General features: G+C 34.8%; 1 protein-coding gene and 1 long non-coding RNA gene across 40 annotated transcripts in view; one reads left to right on the forward strand and one right to left on the reverse strand.

Annotated features, from left to right (window-relative positions):
* The window catches only part of IKZF2 (IKAROS family zinc finger 2), a 188,741-nt gene that overhangs the window by 30,182 nt on the left and 144,852 nt on the right, over nucleotides 1–13,707 (reverse strand). The window lies entirely within an intron of this gene.
* Nucleotides 1,686–9,077, forward strand: LOC145542967 (uncharacterized). The gene is made up of 2 exons (XR_014080319.1): nucleotides 1,686–1,751; nucleotides 3,228–9,077. It is a non-coding gene; the product is annotated as an uncharacterized LOC145542967 (long non-coding RNA).

The raw sequence follows: 13,707 nt of genomic DNA on the forward strand, positions 1-13,707 counted from the left end.
AACTGCTTCTAGGAAGTAAGCTGGGGTTATCATAGCCCTCACTACCTTTGTTCTCCGTGTCTAAAAGTCATATAATATATTTTGTCTGGTATTCTAGTTGTTCAAAGCAGGAGGGTAAAATCTGATCCCTAATCCTTATCATGATTGGAAGCAAAATTTATATTAGTGTGTGGTGTGTTTAGTCGCTAAGTCATGTCTGACTCTTTTGTGATTCCATGTACTGTGGCCTGCCAGGCTCCTCTGTCCATGGGATTTTCCAGGCAAAGACACTGGAGTGGGTTGCCATTTCCTTCTCCAGATTTATATTAGCAATTAGGTTAAATACAAAGAAATGAAATACCAGTAACTTTGTAAGTTTTACTGTGACTACACTTCAGGTAACTGAAATAAAGTTTCTTATAAATGTAATTCTAAGAATATGTTATAAAACCAAGTGTCCTAAAACACAGCAGAGAGCAGGGTCAATGTTCCAACCATCTCAAAAGTTAACATATAGTCTCTTCTTTGACATACTGTTCCTCACAAAAATCCTACACTAATCAAAAAGGAAAGAATTATCACTATAATCTGTCAGAGATATACAGACTACTGACCTGAACAAGGAATTAAAAATAAAAGATGCGGTAAAGAGAACTTGAGGCTTCCCTTGTGGCTCAGTGGTAAAGAATACACCTGCCAAGGCAGGAGACATAGGTTCAATCCCTGGGTCAGGAAGAACCCATGGAGAAGGCAACAATAACCCACTCCAGTATTCTTGCCTGGGAAATCCCATGGACAGAGGAGCCTGGCCAGGCTATAGACCATGAGGTCGCAAGAGTCAGACATGACTTAGTGATTAAACAACAATAACAAAAGAGAACTTGACAATTCTGACAACTATTCAGTTAGAAAAATATTTGCTAGTATTTTCTCCATCTGTCATTATGAGAAACTAGAAATAAGAAATATTGCACCTATACTCCTAAGAATCCCACATACCTACCCAAAAGAAAGAGCAAATCAAATAGCCATAAAGAATTGTGAAGTAGAAATGTTTACCATAAATTCATAGGGTGTTATGAAGTTACATAGCACAACCAAGTCTTGTTCACTTATATTTTCTTGAAATATGTCACTTCAAGAGTAATCCTAGTGAAACCTATAAAACAAATTACAGTAGCACTAATTCAAGTAGTAAAGGTTTTATTCTTTATATAGATGTATGTCTGTTTACACATACAGAAACATGCTAAGAAACACATCTATATACAGAAAATATATTTACCATTTGTCATCAAACACATAAAATCAGGAACACAGCATTATGCACATATCACATTCATTTTCCTTTAATAAAACTAAATATAGCCATTTCCTATAAATAAATGCTCAAAATAAATTTGGTATATTTTTCTCGGTCATTTCTTGTGCTTTGTTGCTCAGTCATGTCCGACTCTTTGTGACCCCATGGACTGTAGCTCACCAGGCTCCTCTGTGCATGAGGATTCTCTAGGCAAGAATACTGCAATGGGTTGCCATGCCCTCCTTCAGGGGATCTTCTGAACCCCATGGATCAAACCCAGGTCTCCCACATTGCAAGCAGATTCTTTACTGTCTGAGCCACCAGGAAAGCTGAATATTTCTTACAGAATTATAAAACAATCTAAAGAAAGATAAGCCCTGAAATATGGCAAAATTGTCATTAATTTTTTTTCTGTTTTTAGTACCCATAAGTTATACTTGACTGGTGGAGAACATGACAACCCATTCCAGTATTCTTGCCTGGAGAATTCCATGGACAGAGGAGCCTAGTGGGCTACAGTCCACAGGGTCGCAAAGAGTTGGACACGACTGAAGCAACTTAGCACGCACACACAAGTTATACCTGACCTGAATTAGTGGTCAGTTTTACTGTATGAACCTTGAATATAAACAATTTTAATGTTCTTGATCCCTTCTGCTATATTGTTGCCTCAGAAAAGGTTTTACCAATTCATATTCAGTCTAGTAGTATATAAGAGAACCATTTCACCATATTCTCAACAATGAGTACTCTCATTAAAATAATAAATTCTCCACTAATTTGCTAGCTTGTGACCCTTGAGTTATAGCAACGTACTCCTGGGACCTAGAAGCACATTCTTAGGCAGGCTATTTTAAAGCAAGATAGGCACAGGATATTTTAAATTTTGAGGGAAAATAATAATACTCAGCTGACTGATTGGAATAATTGGAATAATAACAGCCGACTCATTGGAAGAGATGCTGATGCTGGGGAAGATTGAAGGCAAAAGGAGAAGAGGGTGGCAGCAGACAAGATGATTGGATAGCATCACTGATTCAATGGACACAAACTTGAGCAAACTCCCGGAGATAGTGAGGGACAAGGAGGCCTGGTGTGCTGCAGTCCACAGGGTGTAAAGACTCGGACACAACTTAGCAAATGAACAACGAAAATGAAAGTTAATTATGCAATAGCTGGGCATTTCATAGAGATTAATGACTAACAAGGAGTGGATGGCCCAAAGTACAGCCAAGGACCATTAACATCCACTGGCCATTAATTCCCAGAAAATTCCCAGCATCAAAGTCATTATTGCTATTATGAATTGAAAATGGAAAAGAAATATACACATATGGATTTTTTTAAGGATGATGCAGTTTTAATTAATATGTACAAGACATTCATGGAGAACTTAATTTTTGTACATTATCCAATCTCATTGCTGTTCTCATCTCTCATGGTTCCAAAGAAGCAGGCACAGCTTAGCGACTGAACAACAACAAATAATACTCAACACCCCTCAGGTGCCACGTGAATTACTTGCTCACAATTTCAACATGACATCACATTACATTTCTTTCATTGACATCATCTTTGTCAAGCTAAGTTTCAGCAGTTGCTGCAAGACAAGGCAAGTACCCTGTGAAAATCAGTGTGGAACAGGAAATGAGAGAGATCATGTTGAACCCGATTCCCAAATTGGGGAAGTTGTGCAGTTCCCAACAAGGTGTGCAATCCCATTAGTAACCACGACTGTTGGAAGAATGAAATGAAAACATTTTGTCTTTCAGTTTAGTGTTAGTTGTTTAGTCATGCCCAACACTTTGCAACCCCATGAACAATAGACTGCCAGGCTCCTCTGTCCATGGGATTCTCTAGGCAAGAATACTGGAGTAGGTAGCCATTCTGTTCTTCAAGCGATCATCCCAATCTAGGGACTGAACCCAGGTCTCCCTCATTGCAGGTATATTCTTTACTGTCTGAGCCATCAGGGAAGCCTCAGCTTCCTCAATTTAGGTATACTATTTTTCAAATGGCTATTAAGTGGTTGGGACAGAAATACTTGAGTCGTTTTGAACTCGACTACTTAATAAATGAAACTGTTAGATATATATATTTTAGGACTAAAGGTACTGGAAAATCTTACTGAAACACCAAGGGCACTGTGAACCAAGAAAGTTTTGGGAATCTCTGTGCTAAACAACTTCAATATAATCATATTTCCTTTTAACTTGCATTAGTGAAACTGAACATTCAACAAAAACACTCATTTGTATGCCATTCTTTCAAATTATCTATTCAATACCTTTACTTATTTATCAATTACATTATTATTGTTATTGTCTTTCTCATCAATTTGTTCAATCTCTGTATTTATTAAGGCTAATAAACCTTTGACTTACTTCTTACAAATACTTACATTATGGCTTTTTGATGTTTAGATGTTTTTCATTTTTATGAGATGAAACTGTTAGTCATTTTCCTCTCTGTGATTTATTTCACTGTTTCAAAATTCTGCCTGATACAGAATTTTTGAGAAATATCTACAACTATTTTTCTAAACCTTTAAGAAATCTTAATGACTCTAGATTTTTTATAGATTAAGCAGAAAGAGAATATTTTAGGAAGAAAACAAATTCCTATCTGAAAGTGAGCTATTTTCCAAAGAGAACCTGTTATGTTAAATCATTTCAGTATAATTAGGTGCCCATCAAAAATTATTACAGTAAAATAACTTTTATGTCTGAAGGCAGAGATTATCAATGACAAGGAAGGAGAATGTTAGATATTCAAATATATTCATGAATTAGTACAATTAGGTGGACTTCACAGAGATCCACAATGTATATATGAGGATACAAGGTTCTTTTAGATGATTAGATTCAGTAACAACCAAATAAAATCTGTTTAACCCAATGTTTTTCCCAAATTATTTTGAATATAAAAATATTTTATAATACTTTTAATACAATAACAACTATTAATTTCCCAAGTAACTATTTTTCTATAGATGTACACTGAGCACCACTGCACAATGATAATAAAATAGGCACACTTTGCCATAATTAATGTATTTTATTGTTTGTTCTTTTATAGGATTTGCCAAGTATTGAACAAGGACATTTAATTCTTTTATCATTCATTTAACATACATTTATTGAGAGTTTTCAAGTGCAGTGGATACAACCCTGAATAAGACAGACATTAGCCTTGATTTCACAGAGCTGACATTCTTTAACCATTCAAATATTTCCATTTGCTTTCTAATGTAGTATGATTAATTTTCAAGTTAAATTAAAACCTTAGTATAAGGACACAGACACCATGGAAAATAGTATGTAAGTGTGGATGAGTCTTTTAAATGAAAACTATCACAGATAATTGAAAGCAAGATAATCTTTTATTTTTAGCTCATGGTGGAAAAACAATAAGCATAATTATAAAAAGAAAAAGTCTCATGTAAGGTTACTTTCATAAGAGTGTATATTGTTGACATCTACTTTTCTATCATTCTGTTTAAGTAACAAGTTTCACAACATCACTTTAACTGGACACCTGAAATAAGGAACCTAAATGGAACTGAACAAAATATACACTGTAAAATATTTTGGCAGTGTTAACAGTTCTGATTTTCAGCTCTTCTTTATCATATAGAATGTAATTACTACTTATTTCTATCTCTGACTATAAACTACTTAAAAAACAAAGATGTTAGAATCTCAGAATTTCTGTAGCTGTTAAAAGTATATACCAGTCAGTTGTACACCACACATATTTACCAACTATCTAAAGTGTGGTATGTACAGTTACAATAATAACCATAATATTCATATACCATTGAACTCAGAGGTATGCCTACTTCTTGCATAACAATTGTAATAATAATTATTTAACTGATTGATGGATGAATAGAAGAAAAGGAGCTACTGAAATTATAAACATGAAAAAGTTATAATACAGCAAGGACATGGTAGAAGAGAAATCTAAGACACAAGACAAACAGATATATTTGATACTGTTTCAATATTACAAATATGCAAAACAGTTATTATGGGAATAAAATAGATAAAGCCAAAGAAGAACTTTCTGGGCTTATAGAATAAATAAATAATCCCATGACAGAAGTATTTCTTTTTGATATGATTTCTATTCTCTTTAAACTACTTTTCTTATCTGATTTTCCAATATTATAATAACTCAGGAAAGTAAGCAAGGCTTTCAAATATTGTAATAACACAAATAAGAAAGAAATTTGGTTATCAAAGAGATCCAATTATATTCAAAGTAGGTAACCTGTTATAATTTATGGAGTATTCACACAGGATAAAGAATGATATATATACATATATCCATACTATGGTTTCAACTTAGTTTTCTAATAAGAGCCCTAACACTTACCACCTATGTATGAACCCTAGGCTAAGCTAAATAAGGGACTAGTCGTACCTTAGTCATAGCATTTTTGTGAAAATTATAAAAATATGCATATAGAAAACTTAACAAGGTACTTAACATAGTAGATGCTCAATAAATGACAACTTTTCTTCTGCCTGTAGCCTTCATCAGCTTATACATTATATAGTTAACTTATTATGTTTATTATTAAACATAATAATTATCAATCTTGCTTCATTGAAAGGTTAACTTTCACAGGGCAAGATATTTTTTCTTCATTGCTGTATCTCAAGCACCTAAAAAAATGCCTGACATATAAATAAGGGCTTCTCAGGTGGCACTAGTGGTAAAGAATACATTTGTCAATGTGGAAGATGCAAAAGACACAGGTTTGATCCCTGAGTCAGGGAGATCTCCTGGAGTAGGAAATGGCATCCCACTCCAGTACTCTTGCCTGGAGAATCCCATGGACAGAGGAGCCTGGTAGGCTATGGGCCACAGGGCGCAAAGAGTTGGACATGACTAAAGTGACTTAGGATGGATGGGTGGAGAGCATTTTAAAATTTCTTCACATGGTACCAAGGATTTTCAACTGAGAGAGGCCATCACTTAGGTGTGTTATGTTTATTATCCATAAGTGAGTTAAAAGGAGAAGTCTTGAGCTACATATAATTTCACAAGAAAAAAAAATATATGTATGTATACTATGTAATTGACAAATGTGAAAAATATGTATTAGCTGACTCTATAGAAATTAGAATAGGTCAGTGTTTTCTTTCCTTTTCTTTTGATGAGAATTTTTTTAGAGTAGGTACATTATACCGTAAGACCCTCATCATTCGATTAATCAACAAGTATTTTTTGCCAAACACCATTCAAGGAGCTGGGAACACCTTAATAAGTAAGACAGAAGAGACAGTCTCAGAAACTTATATTCAAGTGGAAGGAGACAGGTAACATAGGCATAAACAAACAAAAAAGATAACCACAGATTCTGATTCAAGTTTTATAAGACTCTAGGCTAGAGACAGCAAGACAGAGGGGAGCTAAGAGGATGCTTTAGATAGGGTGTTTATGGAACCCCATTATCTCCAAGGAGACAGCACTGAAGCAAATATCTGAAGGATAATCAAGCAACCATGCCAAGAACTGGGGGAAGAGGTGAAGGTAGAGACGTCAAGGGTCATTAGTAGAAAACCCCAAGAGTAGGATAAAAATTAAGAAACCTCAGGCAGCAAAGAACACAGAATGAGGGGTAGAGCGGTATATGCTTAAACAGGAGAGGTGGGCAGAACTTCTACTGGCCATGATTAACAGCTTAATTTTATTATAAGAACAATGCAAAGCCATTAAAAGATTTTAAGCAGAGAAATAGCATGATTTAAACTGTGCTTTAAAATAACAATCTGGCTGTTATATGAGGAATAGATTGAAAACAGGGGTATGGCGGCTGAGAGCAAGGACTCTGGAGTCAGGGAAAACAATCCATATCTGAGCTTTTCCTGAATATATTGGGAATCATGTGAAATATGCACATGTAGTTATAATGGTAAGATTTTTACTATAGCATAGCATAATTCTGAAAAGCATTCTCACATAGATACTTTATTCTATTCTTAGATTTATTTTATTCTAAATTTTTATATGTCCTCCAGCATTATGGGACACTTTTGTTTATTTAAGCATGATATGTTTCTTTGGTTTTATTATGTTGAACATTTTTGTGTGCTTGTGTGTGCGTGTTTAAAATCTAATTCAAGCAAGAAGCTCAAACCTAGCGCTCCGTGACAACCTAGAGGGGTGGGATGGGGTGGGAACTGTGAGAGAGGTTCAAGAGGAAGGGGACATATGTGTACCTATGGCTGATTCATGTTGGTTTATGACAGAAGCAACTATCCTCCAATTAAAAATAAATTAAAAATCTAATCTAAATAATACATTGTTGGCGAAATGTAAATTTAAAAAGTAATGTAAAAGAATAATAAACTTACTAAGATAAAACTTGACATAAGGGATCATACACATAATATTCCAAACTATAGATTGTGGCAATATTAGCATCTCTCTCTAAATTTGACTCTACTTAACTGTAAAATAAGCCCCTTAAAATAGTGCTTGTCACAAAATAAGAGCCTGTTAAATGTTAGCAGGTAATTTTAATTTTTACAATAGCCTGACATTTATCATCTGCTAGGAAACATAACCATAACTGATCTCCAGTAATTTTAAAAAACTAACTTCCTAGTTAATGTAAGAATTTTCAACCGAAAGCACCTGTAGATTCTTTCATTCATTCAATCGATACAGTATAAGGGATACAGATGCACAAGAGAATACAGTAATGTCTTTCAAGATGCAGAATTTAGGATCTTCCATTTTTATCATATGAGTATTATCACCATATTTTTTTATAATTTAAAGAGAAACCATGTTGATAGATGATTTATGATACCTTAAATAAAAATTTAATTATATCCTAAATATATTTTATATAACAAATGATACTGGGTTATAATATTTACCTCATTTGTATGGTTATCTGCCATTTGGGAATTTTCTTACAAGATTTGGCAAGACAGTACAGGCTGTGGATGAACAAGTTTCTTTGACTCACATGCATGGATCAAGTAGGAAAAATAAAAGGAGAGGGTGGAGGTTAGCTTACAAAAAAAAAAAAAAAAACCCTCAACAAAACAGAAAACAGTGTGATGTGCCTTTTTGGACACTGGGTGAGTAAAGAAGCTGGCGTGCTGCCCTTACATTTTTGCCATGGAGTTCCAAACATGCCAGGCCTGCAGATTTCGCACTGTGCAAGGAATAACATGAAATAGCCACAAGCTCACACCGTCCACAGTAACAAACAAGTAGGATGCAAAACTGAATTACTAAAGCTGTCTGCAGAAAACTGAGAATGAGAAATAGGTCCATGGTTCCTGCTTACTTCTTTAGAACTCCTGAGAACAGAAAAAGGTAAGGAGGCAAGGTTCCAGCAGTCAACTAATCTGACTTGGTCTTTGAGCCAAAGTGGAGAGCTATATCAGATGAGAATGTGTTAGAGAAGAAAGACTGCTTTTCCATTACTCCTTCTAGAAATAAGTGTCTAATTAAAAAAAAAAACTTTTTATTTTATATTGGAGGAACTCCCATGGACAAAGGAGCCTGGCAGGCTACAATCCATGGGGTCGCAAAAGAGTCAGACAGAACTTAGTGACTAAACAACAATAGCCAACTAACAATGCTTTCGTAGTCTCTGGCAGGCAGCGAAAGGACTCAGCCATATGTATATAAGTATTGTTCTTCCCCAAACTCCCCTCCCATCCAGGCTGCCACATAACATTAAGCAGAGTTCCCTGTATTATACGGCAGGACCTTGTTGGTTATCCATTTTAAACACAGTAGTGTACATATGTTGATCCCAAACTCCCGAACTATCCTTTGCCCCCATCCTCCTCCCACTCTGAAACCATAAGTTCTCTAAGTCTGTGAGGCCGTTTCTGTTTTGTAAATAAGTTCATTTGTGTCATTTCTTTTTAGATTCCTCATATAAAGGCTATCATACAATATTTCTCCTTCTTTGTCTGAATAAGTGTCTAAAATTTAAAGAAGCATGTTGTGTATACTGCTGCTTGAAAATTTAATGCTATTAAAATTTTAATTTCTTTTATGAGGAACATATAAGGAAGAGTATATAATGATTATTTTGGGGAAAATATGTTCTTCTGGGTAGAAGTCACATGAATTGTCACTGCAGCTGGCCTGACTGAAAGTGGTTTCTCCCTCCATGGGCAGGGTGTTACATGTGTGTTTGAGTCAGTAATGAAGACACTAATCCCATTCCCTCTCTTCAGTGTTTATTGCAAAGCATACAGAGAGGCTCCAGGGGCTAAGTGTCAGGACTTGATGGGTGAAATCAGCAGAGCACAGTTATGCAAATCAAGTGTGCAACTGACACTGCTTGTGTAATTATCAATGTAATCCTCCTCTATCAACCACCTCCAGGAAGGAAAGGAGGGGTAGAGGGTGGGGAAAGTTCACACTTGGGAGATCACCCAGAAATTGGGCCAGGTGCCAGGTCTACAATCAGGTGAAAACAGTTTCTTCTCAAGGGAAGTCTGCAGTACAAATTATACTACACTTTATGCACCATCACAACTATGAATGAGCTGCACTAGACTCAATTTCTATAACCAGCAAAATTTAATCCAATATGTCTTATCAGTATACTGGTCTTTGACTTAGATTTTTTAAATGGATCTCTTTAGCAAATCTGGCAGAAAAGTCATGGTGATCTGGTTTTAAAATAATGTCAATATGGAAATAACTGATAATGATAGTCTTTTGGCCACATACCCAACTTTCAGACATTTAAACTCCTTCTTTAACAAAATAATCAGTCCTATTAATATCTAAAGGTCTATAACCTGTAGCAAATCCATGTTATAAAAAGTAGTTCATATGTAACAGAAACTTAAAGTACTTAATTATATACTTGTTTACCTCAAAAAATAAAGTGGGATAATATTTAAGCAAACATTGAAGGATTAGGGGGAAAATTTTATTAGAAAAACAGAGTGGAAGGCAGAGGAGAGACAAGAGGGGAAGGTAACTTAAAAAAATATATATATATATATAAGAAGGAAAGGGGGTATTTCAGGAGACAGTTAGTGATTATAAATGCCACACTGCTTTGGAGGACAGTGGAATGGAATTACTGTTTATTCCACAGTTTATGGAATTACTGATCAGGCAGGAATTTAAGGAAATGATGTGACAGCCCCTTAATAAGGAATGATAGTATATCTGAAGGCATAATCACTCTTATAGCAAATTAACAGATTGTCCCATATGAGAATACAAAACTAGAACATTTGACATTCACTTGTTTAACAATATGGTCAAAGGTTAGCACTATCTCAAACCTAGCAAGACGTCACTTTTGAACTTCATATTCAAGAAACTTGAAGAGAATGAGAAAGCTATATTTTCTTACCAGCTTCTCTGACAGCATGTAGTTTATACTTCAAAAATGCCTGCTAGTTGGTTTAATATTTTACTAATGTGAATATCCAAATATATTCAAAAGCATGGAAACAGTCCTTATGTAAAACAATTAAAAATGGTGGATGTTATTGTTTTAACAGATGGATTCTTATATGTCACATCTGGTCCAGTTGCTTTTTATAGGACAAAATAGCTTTAACCTGACAATTAGATATAAAGAACAAACTTCTTAAGCAAAATTCGTCAAACATTGAATAGATTACAAAACTGTGTTGTGAAAATCAACATAATTGAGGCATTTTGGAAATAAAGTAGGCATCTGTTCAGAATAATGTAGGCTTTTGATCCTAAGTCAAAAGACGGTGACACTGGATTGAACCCGCATCTCCTGTGTCTCCTGCATTGGCAGGTGGATTCTTAACCACTAGCACTACCTGGGAAGCCCAAATGATCCTAAGTCAAAAGACTGTGACACTGGAAGGGTCCTCAAATAGCTCTTACTCTAGGGTTATATGCTACAGATATATCACATAAACTAACTTTACAAAGTGTTTATTTTTAGGTGATGTATTCAAGTAATTATATAATAAATACTGATTTAATTGAAAGCTAAAATCAGAAAAAAAAATTCCTACACTTCTCTGCTTACTCAAGGGTATTTTATTTATAGATTTCTGAACAATACTTCGATGTTATAATAAACAAGGAACAAGAGACAATGAATATGCTTCCTTGGGATATTAGGACTTTTCACTTTCAAATGAAAAGATTCCCTTTTTAGCAATGACTTTTTTTTTTTTGGTAAGAATGTAAGTGTAGTACAGGCTTTCCTGGTGACTCAGTGCTAAAGAATCTACCTGCCATTGCAGGAGACCCAGGTCTGATCCCTGGGTCAGGAAGATCCCCTGGAGAAGTAAATGGCAACCCACTTCAGTATTCTTGTCTTAGAAATCCTCTGGACAGAGGAGCCTGGTGGGCTACAGACCACGGGGTGGCAAAAGAGTCGGACGTGACTTAGCGGCTAAACAACAACAAAGCCGGGTACAATTTCATGGCCAAAACTGAATTTTAGATACGGCATAAAAACATTTGAGACCATGAAAAAGGCATTTTCACTTACTTTTTTCTCTTTACAATTTATACAAAGGAATTTATAAAGCATATATATTACATGAGTTTCCATACATTAAAAACACATACTCTTCTATGATATTTTAAATATGTAATTTGAGCACTGTATTAAAGTACATGAGAAATATACCTGAAGTGCTAATTAGGAAAAAAATATTCACCTTTCATTCCTCCTTGGTTTACAAAATAAGTATGGTGAGTATTGTTTTGATTAATAGGGGTCCAGGGCTTAATTGAAACACTATTTCCCCAGTGTACTGGGTAAATAAAGACAATTAAAAGAAGTAATATATAACGTATGAAGCACACTAATTAAATTTCTAAGAATGAAAGGACTATAATCACTTGTTAAACTAAAAATCTAATAGACAAAACTAGTAAAATAATTTTTTGTAGCAGGGGCACTGATTCTCTGATTCGTTACTAAAAATTGACAGAAATACCATGTTATATTATAAACTTATACAAAGGGAAGTAGGCAATTTGTGTGGTAAATCTAAGGTTAATGGGTAGAGTTTACATTTTGCCAACATACTGCCATAAAATAAAGCAATTCTAATGAAATACCCAGCATCAAGACCAGTAGAATAGCTCTACACCATAATAAATGAAAATAGTTTTAAAAAACAAAGAAATAAACACTAATGATTGTTGTACAGACAAAATTTAGATTGCATTATTTCACTTTTTTTCCCCTGAATGGACAATATTTCAGAAATGAAATATAGCACTGCCATAACAAATATAAGAAAAGTTCTGATTTTTCCCATTATTATCTTAAGTTGGGAATAAACTTTAGGAGTTGTTAACAGGAATTATCTACTCCTGAGAAAAGATGATCATATCAATCTATTTCTAGAAATAATATTATACTGCTTAAAAATTATTGTTAGAAAACAAACTTTTCCATGTCAAATGCTGGAAAATACCACCAAAATATCTGTGCTCTTTAAGGAGCCCAGATTTATCAATTATTTATAAAATTGGGCATCCTTTCAAAATTAAAAAATGTTATCAATGACTGTAATCAAAATTTAAAACAAGCAATCAAATCAATTAATCAGGGCTTTGTACACTTAAGCCCATCTTTCATTCCAGTGAGAAAAATTTCATTCAGGTACTAACTGATAAAAGAGAAGGAGGGAAAATTCAACACTGTTTTACACCTCCACTGGTATTCAGCAACACAGAGAGAGCTTTTTCAAAAATATTCTTTAAAAAGAAATATACTTTATGTGAACAAACTATATCTGGAATTAGAATGAAAAATCAGAAACTCTCTATATCAAGGTTTTCTCTGATATTTATGTTAGCAGATAGTTGTAGAGAAGTGATGCTGGTCCTATGCAGGTCATCTGAAAATCTTTTAAGACCTCTTCAATTTTATGCAAATCTGTTTTGAAAGTTAAAACAAACAACAGCAAACGAACAAACAAAAAATAAGTTGGGAGTGGAGAATACTCTATTACCCTGTAAGGTTTGGTCTCAGTGACTAACGAGCAGCAAAATCCCAGGAGAAAAGATAACGAATTATATAATATGAGCAGCACAGGGAGATTAAAGATTAAGTGATATGACAAAGTCACACAGCTAATTTGCAATGAGCCTATTCTTAAACCCAGATGTCTTGACTTTTTGACTTCCAGATAGTATTCATTTTATCACTTGGAGTTAATTTTACAGAGTTTAGCAGTGAGTGAGTGAGTGAAAGTCGCTCAGTTGCGTCCAACTCTTTGCGACCCCATGGACTATACAGTCCGTGGAATTCTCCAGGCCAGAATACTAGAGAGGGTAGCCTTTCCCTTATCCAGGGGATCTTCCCAACCCAGAGATCGAACCCAGGTCTCCCACATTGCAGGCAAATTCTTTACCAGCTGAGCCACAAGGGAAGCCCAGAGTTTACCAAGACAGAGGAT

Source organism: Giraffa tippelskirchi, chromosome 3 (genome assembly GCF_054371585.1).
Source record: "Giraffa tippelskirchi isolate mGirTip1 chromosome 3, T2T-mGirTip1v1.2.pri, whole genome shotgun sequence".
In the NCBI taxonomy this organism is placed as follows: Eukaryota; Metazoa; Chordata; class Mammalia; order Artiodactyla; family Giraffidae; genus Giraffa; species Giraffa tippelskirchi.